Genomic DNA, 10,408 nt, shown 5'->3' with positions numbered 1-10,408 from the left:
TGAAGAAGAAGAGTTTGGATGTATATCCCCCTTTTCTCTCCTGCAGGAGACTCAAAGGGGCTCACAATCTCCTTGCCCTTCCCCCCTCACAACAAACACCCTGTGAGGTAGGTGGGGCTGAGAGAGTTCCTAGAAGCTGTGACTAGCCCAAGGTCACCCAGCTGGCATGTGAGGGAGTGCACAGGCTAATCTGAATTCCACAGATAAGCCTCCACAGCTCAGGTGGCAGAGCTGGGAATCAAACCTGGTTCCTCCAGATTAGATACACGAGCTCTTAAACCTCCTAGTTTTATTTATTATAATGTATACCCCACCTTTCTCTCCTGTGAGGAGACTCAAAGGGGCTGACAATCTCCTTTCCCTTCCCCCCTCACAACTAACACCCTGTGAGGTAGAAGAAGAAGAAGAAGAGTTTGGATTTATATCCCCCCCTTTCTCTCCTGCAGGAGACTCAAAGGGGCTTACAATCTCCTTGCCCTTCCCCCCTCACAACTAACACCCTGTGAGGTAGAAGAAGAAGAAGAAGAAGAAGAAGAAGAAGAAGAAGAAGAAGAAGAAGAAGAAGAAGAAGAAGAAGAAGAAGAAGAAGAAGAAGAAGAAGAAGAAGAAGAAGAAGAAGAAGAAGAAGAAGAAGAAGAAGAAGAAGAAGAAGAAGAAGAAGAAGAAGAAGAAGAAGAAGAAGAAGAAGAAGAGTTTGGATTTATATCCCCCCTTTCTCTCCTGGAGGAGACTCAAAGGGGCTGACAATCTCCTTGCCCTTCCCCCCTCACAACAAACACCCTGTGAGGTGGGTGGGGCTGAGAGAGCTCCGAGAAGCTGTGACTAGCCCAAGGTCACCCAGCTGCCGTGTGTGGGAGTGCACAGGCTAATCTGAATTCCCCAGAGAAGCCTCCACAGCTCAGGCGGCAGAGCTGGGAATCAAACCCGGTTCCTCCAGATTAGATACACGAGGTCTTGACCTCCTACGCCACTGCTGCCCAGAACATGGAGGTGACTCTGAGTCGCAGGATGGAGCAGGGCCCAAGCAGGGGCTCTATGTCCTGGGGTGTGTACTCTGCTTCACCCCCACTGCTACTGAGGCCTTTGAAGGGGGCTCGGGGTGGGGGTTCAGGTGGGCCCAGGTCTTCTGTCTCCAGACTCTGTCTCCAGGAGGCCATGAAATGGTGGGGGACAACAGAGGCAAAGGGTAATAATGTTAATGAAGGGGCAGCAAAGAGCTTCTTGCTGGTCTCTTGGGCTGAACCCCTCCCCTCCGGGAGGCCAACAAGAGCCGGGGATGCTGGTCTCCCCCATGCATGAAAATGGAAAAAAGTTCTGCTTTATGGGCAGGAGAGAAAGGCGGAGGTGGTAGTGGGGGGGTGTTTTGAAAAAAACCACAAGAAAAACAACAACCTCACTTTGTTGAGCTCTTATGTTTAGACTACAGATGAACAAATTGGGGTTGGGGTGGAGAGGCTGTTACCGCTGCTGCTCGGGTAACAATAAGTGATTTCAGCTCAAGCAACGTAGTGAGGCGCAGGAAGCCGGTGTTCCTTCAAGGCAAAGTATTTTATTCGGAAGTGGTGGTGACAGCTCGGGCAGGAGAATCGTGCTCTCTAAACCAAGCGCAAGGACTTTTATACACCTACATCAAAAGGGGCAAAGGGGCAGGTAAAGGGGGAAGGTAAGGGGGCAGGTCCCTTACCGAACACCAATAAAGAAACATCAATACAAAAGAAAGATACAATTACAACTTTTGTGAATGGGACCATGAAATCCCGCTGTCAAGCTTCTTCCCGCGAGACTTTACGATGGTGCTGAAAGGAGAGCAGAGAAGGTCCATTCATAGAATTGGGTGGGCCTGCTACCGCACCCAGTTATCTCTGTTATCAGACGGGCTATTTCCTTGAGTTATGACCTGAGGCTCCCGCGCCTCAGTTCTGCAACAAAAGAAAGTTCAAACTGTCCAATGGTGGTCCCGACACATTTTCCAACGGCTGGGACATCTGGGTGCTGTCATCAGATTTGATTTGCAAAACCAAAGGGGTCTTTGTCTTTGCTGAGGAGTCGGCTGGGTGTTGGTCTAAGCTGAATTCCAGGGCTAACTTCCTTGTCCCTTAATATCAGCTTCTACAGGCTATTGCTTTTACTAACAAACACAAATATCAAAAATAACATTTCTAAACTTAAACATTAGAGAAAACCTTAAAGAGTACAAGCACATATACTTACAGGCAAGAATATCCTAAATTAACAATAGCAAAACCTTAAATCAACTGGAAAACCTAGCTAAAATATAATCCTAGACAATGGGCAAATAGTAAATTCAACACTAAAGGGCTTTCATTATATCCTAAAAGGGGTAAAGGCCAGGGGGAAACCCTGTAAAACATTGGCATAATCACATATATATGTCCTTTGCAAGCCTTATGGAGGCTTCTGAACCACACAGGTCTCTGTGTCCTGACCTGGAGCCAGTGTAGTCAGGTAACTCGACTCAGGAACATATTTTGGCTATTTTCCTGGCAGTAACCAGGCAACACACACACACACACACCCCTTGGAATTCACAATTTCCCTGCAGGGGAGTAGAGGTTCACACTGTGAGAAAACAAGACGCAGCACTCACTCTCAGAAAGGTTGTCCACAAGCTGAATGTGGAAAGGGTGAACTCCAAGTATGCTGGGATGCCTCTCGTGGATTATGTGTCCCTGCGTGGTGGGGAGTTGGACTTGATGGTCCTTGTGGTCTCTTCCAACTCCATGATTCTAGGATTCCCAGACTGCACAAGAACGTAAGAACAGCCCTTCTGGATCAGACCCCAAAGCCATCAACGTAGGCATCCTGTTTCCAACAGTGGCCAGCCACATGACCCAAGGAGATAGTTTCAGAAGGCAGTAGAGCAGCCAGGTGTGAGTCCTGGAGCACCGATAGCACCTTCTGAGGCTGGGAGCTTGGACTCTTGAGAGCTCCTACCCTGCCCTCAGCTGCAGCTGCCCCACCAAGGATTGCTGTGCTTTCCCTGTGAAGTTTCTGACAGAAACGTCACAGGACGTCCAGGCTGCCTTCCGTGGACTTTTGGATCTGACTGTTTTCGCCACCCCTTTCCTCTCAGCCTGCTCATCCACATCACCCAGTGGAGAACCTGATCCACTGCTGACGCTCCAGCAGAGGAGCAAAGCCTCCCGTTCTTTCGGGACCACTCTGCACCCTCCAAGTTGGCACTGTGGGTGGCAGGCTCTTCCCTCCGACTCCCTGGAACTCTGGGGATAGCGGGAGGGGTGAAGGAGGACAGACCGTTCCGGGGCCGCGTCCTTGAACAAGAGCCCCGCTCATCACCCAAGGCGGAGACGTGTGCCGCTGGCAGCTCAAATCCCTCTCAGGAAGAGCAAATGGCAGCCAAAATTAGTCACACATTTACGGGAGAGGAAAAAGGAGAGGGGAGAAGCAATCACGGGCGACAGAGCAGGCTTGTGCAAAGGTTAACCAGTGTATTAATAATGCAAATTTCAATTGCCTCTGAGCAAACGATGGGACATTTGCAGGGAACACCCCCCCCCGCCCAGTTTTGGAGCTACTTGTGGAGGTGGGGGGAGGGGGGTGAAGTGGGGAGAGGCCCTTTGCTCTGGGAGAATTGCTCCAGGCAGAGTGGGTCAGGGGGTGAGGAGATGGGGCAGGCCCCTCTGCCAATCCGCGAAGAGGACGTCCACAAGGCTGCAGGAATGGTGGTCTGAGAGACAGCAAGAAAAAGGTGGCACGGCAGGAAAGCGCCCACAAGCCGTTAAGAAGAGAAGAAGAAGAGTTTGGAGAGTAACAAAGAATGTAAGCCTGTAGCCTACGTGCAGACTCGCATGTAGCCCATGCCAGGTCTGCTTGACCAAAAGGGATCAATGACCTGGTCAGTGACTTCTGACCTCACTGACCTCACATTAAATTAACTCCTTCATTACTGGATTGTGTGACTGGCACTCGCCAAATACCGACACGTGGTCATAAGAACATAAGAACATAAGAACAAGCCAGCTGGATCAGACCAAAGTCCATCTAGTCCAGCTCTCTGCTACTCGCAGTGGCCCACCAGGTGCCTTTGGGAGCTCACATGCAGGATGTGAATGCAATGGCCTTCTGCTGCTGCTGCTGCTCCTGAGCACCTGGTCTGTTAAGGCATTTGCAATCTCAGATCAAGGAGGATCAAGATTGGGAGCCATAAATTGACTTCTCCTCCATAAATCTGTCCAAGCCCCTTTTAAAGCTATCCAGGTTAGTGGCCATCACCACCTCCTGTGGCAGCATATTCCAAACACCAATCACACGTTGCGTGAAGAAGTGTTTCCTTTTATTAGTCCTAATTCTTCCCCCCGACATTTTCAATGGATGCCCCCTGGTTCTATGAATGCCCCCTGAATGCCCCCTGGTCATCTGTCAAGGGTGCTTTGTGTCTTGCTGCATGGCGGCCGGGGGGGGGGGGTGTTGGACTTGATGGCCCTGCTGGCCTCTTCCAACTCTATGATTCTATGATTGTAAGGAATTCCATAGAGCAGAAATAAAAGGCTTTTTGGGTTGAAAGACCGTTTATTCAGACATCTTAGAAAGCTCACGTACACGCCGTGACAGGAATGAAGTCTCCCGCCAGAACCACAGGTTATAAGCTTTTCCGTCCCATCCCCCTCCCGGTTTCCCCAGTCCCATTCTCATGGGAACGGCATTCTCATCTCTTTCTGTGAGATAAGGCCTCTACCAGAGTAATAGCCGCCGCTTCTGGCCCATCGCCCGAGTCCTGGAATTCAGTCAAGGCCAAGCGGCTGTGCTGAGAATCAACACCATTGAAACCTTTACACTCTGCCTCCCCTAAGAAAAACTTCTCCCCCTGGTTTGAAAGCGGAAGGTAAGATGGAAAGCAGAAATAAGGGAGGGGGCGTCAATATTTTCTGAATACACCCATTGATTATACCCAGAGGAATACCCCACCCAAGAAACCAAGTATTGCACACGATTGCGATTAAAACGAGAGTCCAGGATGGCGTCAATTTCATAATGCTTGTGGCCATCAATTATAGTCGGCGGGGGTACCTCCGGAGGGTTGTGCCAGGCATCGGAAGCGGGAGCCTCCTTGAGCAAGCTGGAATGAAAGACAGGATGGATATTACTTAAAGAATTAGGCAAATCTAACCGGGCAGTAACATCATTAATCACTTTCGTAATTCTAAAAGGTCCCACGAACTTTTTGCCCAGTTTTGAGAATTTATGTACGTCTCTGAGGTTTTTTCAGAGACAAATAGACCCAAGCCCCAACACGCAAAGGAAAGTCTAGAACGATGTTTATCCGCCTGGAACTTTTGGGAATCTTTAGCTTGTTGCAAAGCAGTCTGAACCGTTTTCCACCCCTCAGCCAGAGATGAAATCCATTGCTGGAATTCTGGAGGATGCAGCGCCTCCGCGGGTAGTTGGGGCAATGGCAGGAAGGAGCGGCCAGACACAATTTCGAAGGGGTTTTTTTGCGTACTGCTATGAACGGCATTGTTGTAGGCATATTCTGCAAACGGAATTAAATCGCACCAGTTGTCTTGGTGATAGTTGGTGTAACAACGTAAATACTGTTCGAGAGTTCTGTTCGTTCTTTCCGACTCACCGTCACTTTGAACGTGGTAGGGGGCGGCAACCGCCGGGGTGGCCCCCAATAAGCCCAGGAAAGCTTTCAAGAATTTTGAAATGAATTGAGGCCCGCGGTCGGACACCACCTTGAGGGGGGAGGAGTGTAGACGATATATATGTTGAATGAACAGTCGCGCTAATTTAGGAGCGGAGGGAATGGAGGTGCAGGGGATGAAATGGGCTTGTTTGGAGAATAGGTCCACCACCACCCACAAGACTGTGTTTCCTTGGCTCTCTGGTAAATCCGTAATAAAATCCATTGAGATAACTTCCCAGGGACGGGAGGCAACCGGGAGAGGTTTTAACAGTCCATGGGGCTTTCCCTGAATGGATTTGGCCTCCGCACAAACAGAGCACCCCTTGATATAAGCCTCAATGTCTTTGCGCATGGCGCGCCACCAGAATTGACGGCAGGCTAAATGCAGTGTCTTTGAGAAAGCCAAAATGTCCAGCCGAAGGGCATCATGACAGGCCGAGAACTTGCTTTCACGAGGGGAGGCACGTACCAACAATCCCCCCGCTTCCAAACACCATTCACCGCTGCCAGCTGAAGTCGCCTTCCTCCGCCCGGCTCGAAGACCAGCCTCCTCGGTTCCCGCGAGGAAGGGGAGACCAGGCTGGGAACGGGCGATGGAGGAGGAGCGGATGTCTGTGATCGAGTGACGGCCAGCCCTAGTTGGGAGGGGGAGAGAACAGTGCGCGGGATGTCTCGTAAAGCAGCTCCACCCCCCTCCCTGGGAAGGCGCAACAGTGCATCAGCCAGTTTATTGGTTTTTCCGGGGAAAAAATGGACAGTGAAAGAAAAACGGGAAAAGAAATCGGCCCAACGTAGTTGTTTTGCAGACATTCTGAGGGGGGTGGAGAGGGCAGCCAAGTTCTTGTGATCCGACCAAACCTGGAAGGGGTGTTTAGCCCCCTCAAGCCAGTGACGCTAAGTGGAAAGCGCTACCTTGATGGCAGCAGTCTCTTTATCCCCTACGGTCCAGTTGAGTTCTGAGCCGGAGAATTTTTTTGATAAATAAGCATACGGAACAAGCCTACCATCTTTATTTCTCTGCAACAGGGCTGCGCCAAGCGCCTTGTCCAAAGCATCCACGTGAACCATGAAAGGAAGGTCTGGGTCAGGGTGTTTTAAGACAGGCTCGGTAGTGAAAGCTGATTTCAAAAGCTGGAAGGCTGTTTGACATTCCTGAGACCAAGGGAGGGGAGCTCCGGGCTTGGCAGCCTGTGAGTCTTTACCCTTAGTGCGTAAGAGGTCTGTGAGTGGAAGGGTTAGTTCAGCAAATTGGGGTATAAAATCACGATAAAAATTAGCAAATCCTAGGAAGGATTGGAGCTCTTTCCGGTTGGTGGGGGCAGGCCATTGGAGGACTGCGTCAATCTTCGCAGGATCCATTTTTAAACCCTCAGATGAGATCCTGTAGCCTAAATAGTCTATGGAGGATTGATGAAAACAGCACTTAGACAGTTTTGCGAAGAGGGAGTTGTTGAGTAAACGTTGCAATACTTCCCGAACCAAAGCCTCATGCTCCTCCATGGTTTGTGAATAAATTAAAACATCGTCTAAGTACACAACTACTCCTTTATATAGTAAGTCATGCAAAACTTCATTGATGAGGGCCATGAATGCGGCGTTGCCCCAGCTAACCCGAATGGCATAATTAAATATTCATACTGTCCAAATTTAGTATTAAATGCTGTTAAATGTTCGTAGCCTTCTGCAATCCTGACTCTGTAGTAGGCTTCCCTCCCTAAATCCGCTAACTTTAGTAAAAATTCGTCCCTTTGCCCAAATGCATCTAAGAGGTCCTTGATTAAGGGCAAAGGGTATTTATTGACAATGGAAACAGCATTTAATCCTTCGGTAATCAGTACAAAGTCTTTTAAAGACCCGGCCCTTTTTTCTTTACAAATAGTGACAGGAGCAGCGTGCGTATGTTTGGTAGCTCCTTACGCATGAATCACATGCGAGCAAAGTGTTTTACTATCTACAGAAGTTGCACGGAGTTCAACTTCTCTTCGTTGGAGACTCATCACGATAGATTCTAATTCCTTGGGTAGTTGAGCCCCGGGCTGTAATATGATTTTGCAGTCAGTGTCTCTATGGGGGGGCAGTTGATCACACATTCCTGTTCTGTTGAAACACTCTGGCTAAGTCCTGGTAAGCTGGTGGAATGCCTGTGGAATTGAAAAGTCATTGGGATGTGGCACCAAACCCCGAAGAAACCAGGGGTTTTGTGTCTGATTGGATGGTGGGCTGTCCCCCAATGCATATGCTCTCCACATGGGGGATCAGTGCGAATTCTAGAATCCGTTCTTTCCAAATAAATAATATTTCCGGTTCATGTAACAATAACCATGGCATGCCCAGGACAAATGGAATGTTTGGCCACTGGAGCAAGTATAAAACTAATCTTCTCCCAATGGTCCAGCGCACTTAGCGAGAAGAAGGACAGGTTGGCGTTTTGAAGGATCGAGCCGGGCCCTCGGCTCCGAAAGTGGGCTGCCAGTCCATTTGGTGTGGAAATGCAGTATGGGCTTTTAGCATAGGTGGAACCGGTCAAACCGCAGCTCTTTCAGCCCACTTTTGGGGCTTCGCATTAAGCAATGGGGTAACCAGAATCTCACGAGGGCTGAGGCTAATTAATACAGGTATGTTTAGCAGGGTTGGCCAGAACCGCTTTGAACAGTAATGGGCGCTGCCTTCACTCACTGCGCATCTCGGGAGCAGGATCCACATCCATGGGTGCCTGATGAGGAAGCCAAATCGCCACTTCCCCCTCCTCAGAATCACCTTCGGTAACAGCTTTATACGAGCCCGTTGGAGGAGGACCGGATCTCCATGGTGGCTTGGCAGAGGGGTAGATGCGTGGGGTCGGAGCCGGTGGATTTCTGTTTTTTCAGGGCAGTTGGCAGCCAGACGGCCTGGTCCTCTGCAATAGAGGCACAATAACCCAAACGCCAGACGTATGCGTTCGGAGGTGGTTCTCGGTAGAGACGGCTTGGGCTTTGGGCTACTTGGCGAAGCTCGCAGAAGGTATTGGTCATAGTAGCGGGTTTGAGCGCTGACGCCCGAGCAGCGTAATCCAAACGAAAGCCGCCACTTGAGAGATCCCAATTCGATCCATTCAGCGATTAGTGCGCTGGACTACTGGATGAGAAACACCGAATTCTCGAAGTTTGATGTCAATGGCATCAGGAGAAGTATTCACATTTCATGGCGCGTTCAGGCCACTCTCAGGAGGAAGTCGAGCAGCCGCCCGCGACGTGGAATTCACGAGCAAATTCGGCAAAAGTACGGTTGCCCTGCTGAATAGATTTTATGGTGCCGGATGGCTTCGGCATTTTCAGCGTCCGGATCTTGGAAGCCCGGGCTCCGTAAGGCTTGCAGAAGAAGAAACGCAGCCTACTGTGCGCAAGTATCATCCGCTTTTGGTGAGCTCAAAAAAAGAGCTCTACAAACCTAGTCCAAGCAGCCACCCCTATCCAGGACATGACCCGATGTCCCGGGCAGCGATTTTCTCACGCCTGCAGATCGATATAAGTTGTTATACTCCTCCCATATGTGGCCACTTCGAAGTTGCAGAATGAAGTAGGGAAGTTTAGAAGCGGTCCCGTCGAAACGTGGTGCAGGGATCGGGGAGCCTGTCAGTATCCCTCTCCATGGCCCTTTGAGCCCGCTGGGGCTAATGGCGTTTGCTTGGGTTGAGGGCGGCGCGGAGCCGGGAAGAGCAGGAATCGGGTGGAGGCATCGGGGCCTGGCGCCGCTGGCCTCTTTGGCGAGCAAGTGACCTTGGGAGGCGGCAGGTGCGCGAGTAGCAGGACCTAGAAGCGTCGCTCCGATAGGAGGGGCATTGGTGTTCACGCTTGGGTGAAGGCGTAGAGTACCAACTTTCGGGGCATCCTATCCCGCTTCGTTCTCTTTCCAACTCCTGTTCCAAGACAGCTAATTCCCTCTCCTTTGGCGCAGTCAAGGCATCTCGTGGATGCGCATGGCAAAGGGCCGCTTTTCTCGGTCCAATTTGGCTAATTCGTCTCCGTTGCATGGTGGCTGCCAGTTCAGTTCTACACTTTCGGCGCTCGGATGGCTTTAATGCCTTCAAGGCCGTTGGATCGCTCCAGGTCCATTACTAGAGTGCCCTTCCAGGACTCCGCTTATCATGGCGGATGACCGATAATCCTGCATTATATTAAGCCGCTGCAACGCCGTCTTTAGGTCTTCGGCTCTAGTTCGAAAGTTGGATGTTCTGGCGCTGTTGTTCACGAGTCTCTTTGCAGGTTCTCTACGCTCTTTTGCAGCGCTGTTCTCGTTCCTCCTCCCATAGTTGAAGAGCGTTTCACGGGCCCCACGCTTCTTGGGCATCTCCATGAGTCCCGGGCCACTTCCTCCTTCCAGCGCTTCTTTTGACGGGAGGGGAAACAAATCCTGATGGGGAGTCAGGACTTTCTTCGATTCCTCCTCATCGGAGAGCAGCACCTCAAGTCCACCACCTACGGCTCCATCGGGCTCTTTGTGCTTCAGCTATAATTACGTCCGATCTGAAGGGCCTGGTTAGAGCCGTCTGAAACCCCTCCTAATCCCCTCGATCCCGCTTAAAGTCCCGTATCAATCAAGCGTCTTGGGACGGCAGCCCCGGTGCTATGCCACTGTGGATTCTTGGGGGTACTCATCGAAATACGAAGTACAAGCGAACCGCCTTCAATCGTACTTCCCTGCCGTTGCCGCGATGAAAGGTGGTCAGACCCATCTCCTCCGGTGACAGGTTGCAATCTGGGA

The sequence above is a fragment of the Sphaerodactylus townsendi genome, linkage group LG02 (assembly GCF_021028975.2).
Source record: "Sphaerodactylus townsendi isolate TG3544 linkage group LG02, MPM_Stown_v2.3, whole genome shotgun sequence".
In the NCBI taxonomy this organism is placed as follows: domain Eukaryota; kingdom Metazoa; phylum Chordata; class Lepidosauria; order Squamata; family Sphaerodactylidae; genus Sphaerodactylus; species Sphaerodactylus townsendi.
The sequence above is the reverse complement of the archived record's forward strand: the minus strand, read 5'-3'. Positions refer to the sequence as shown.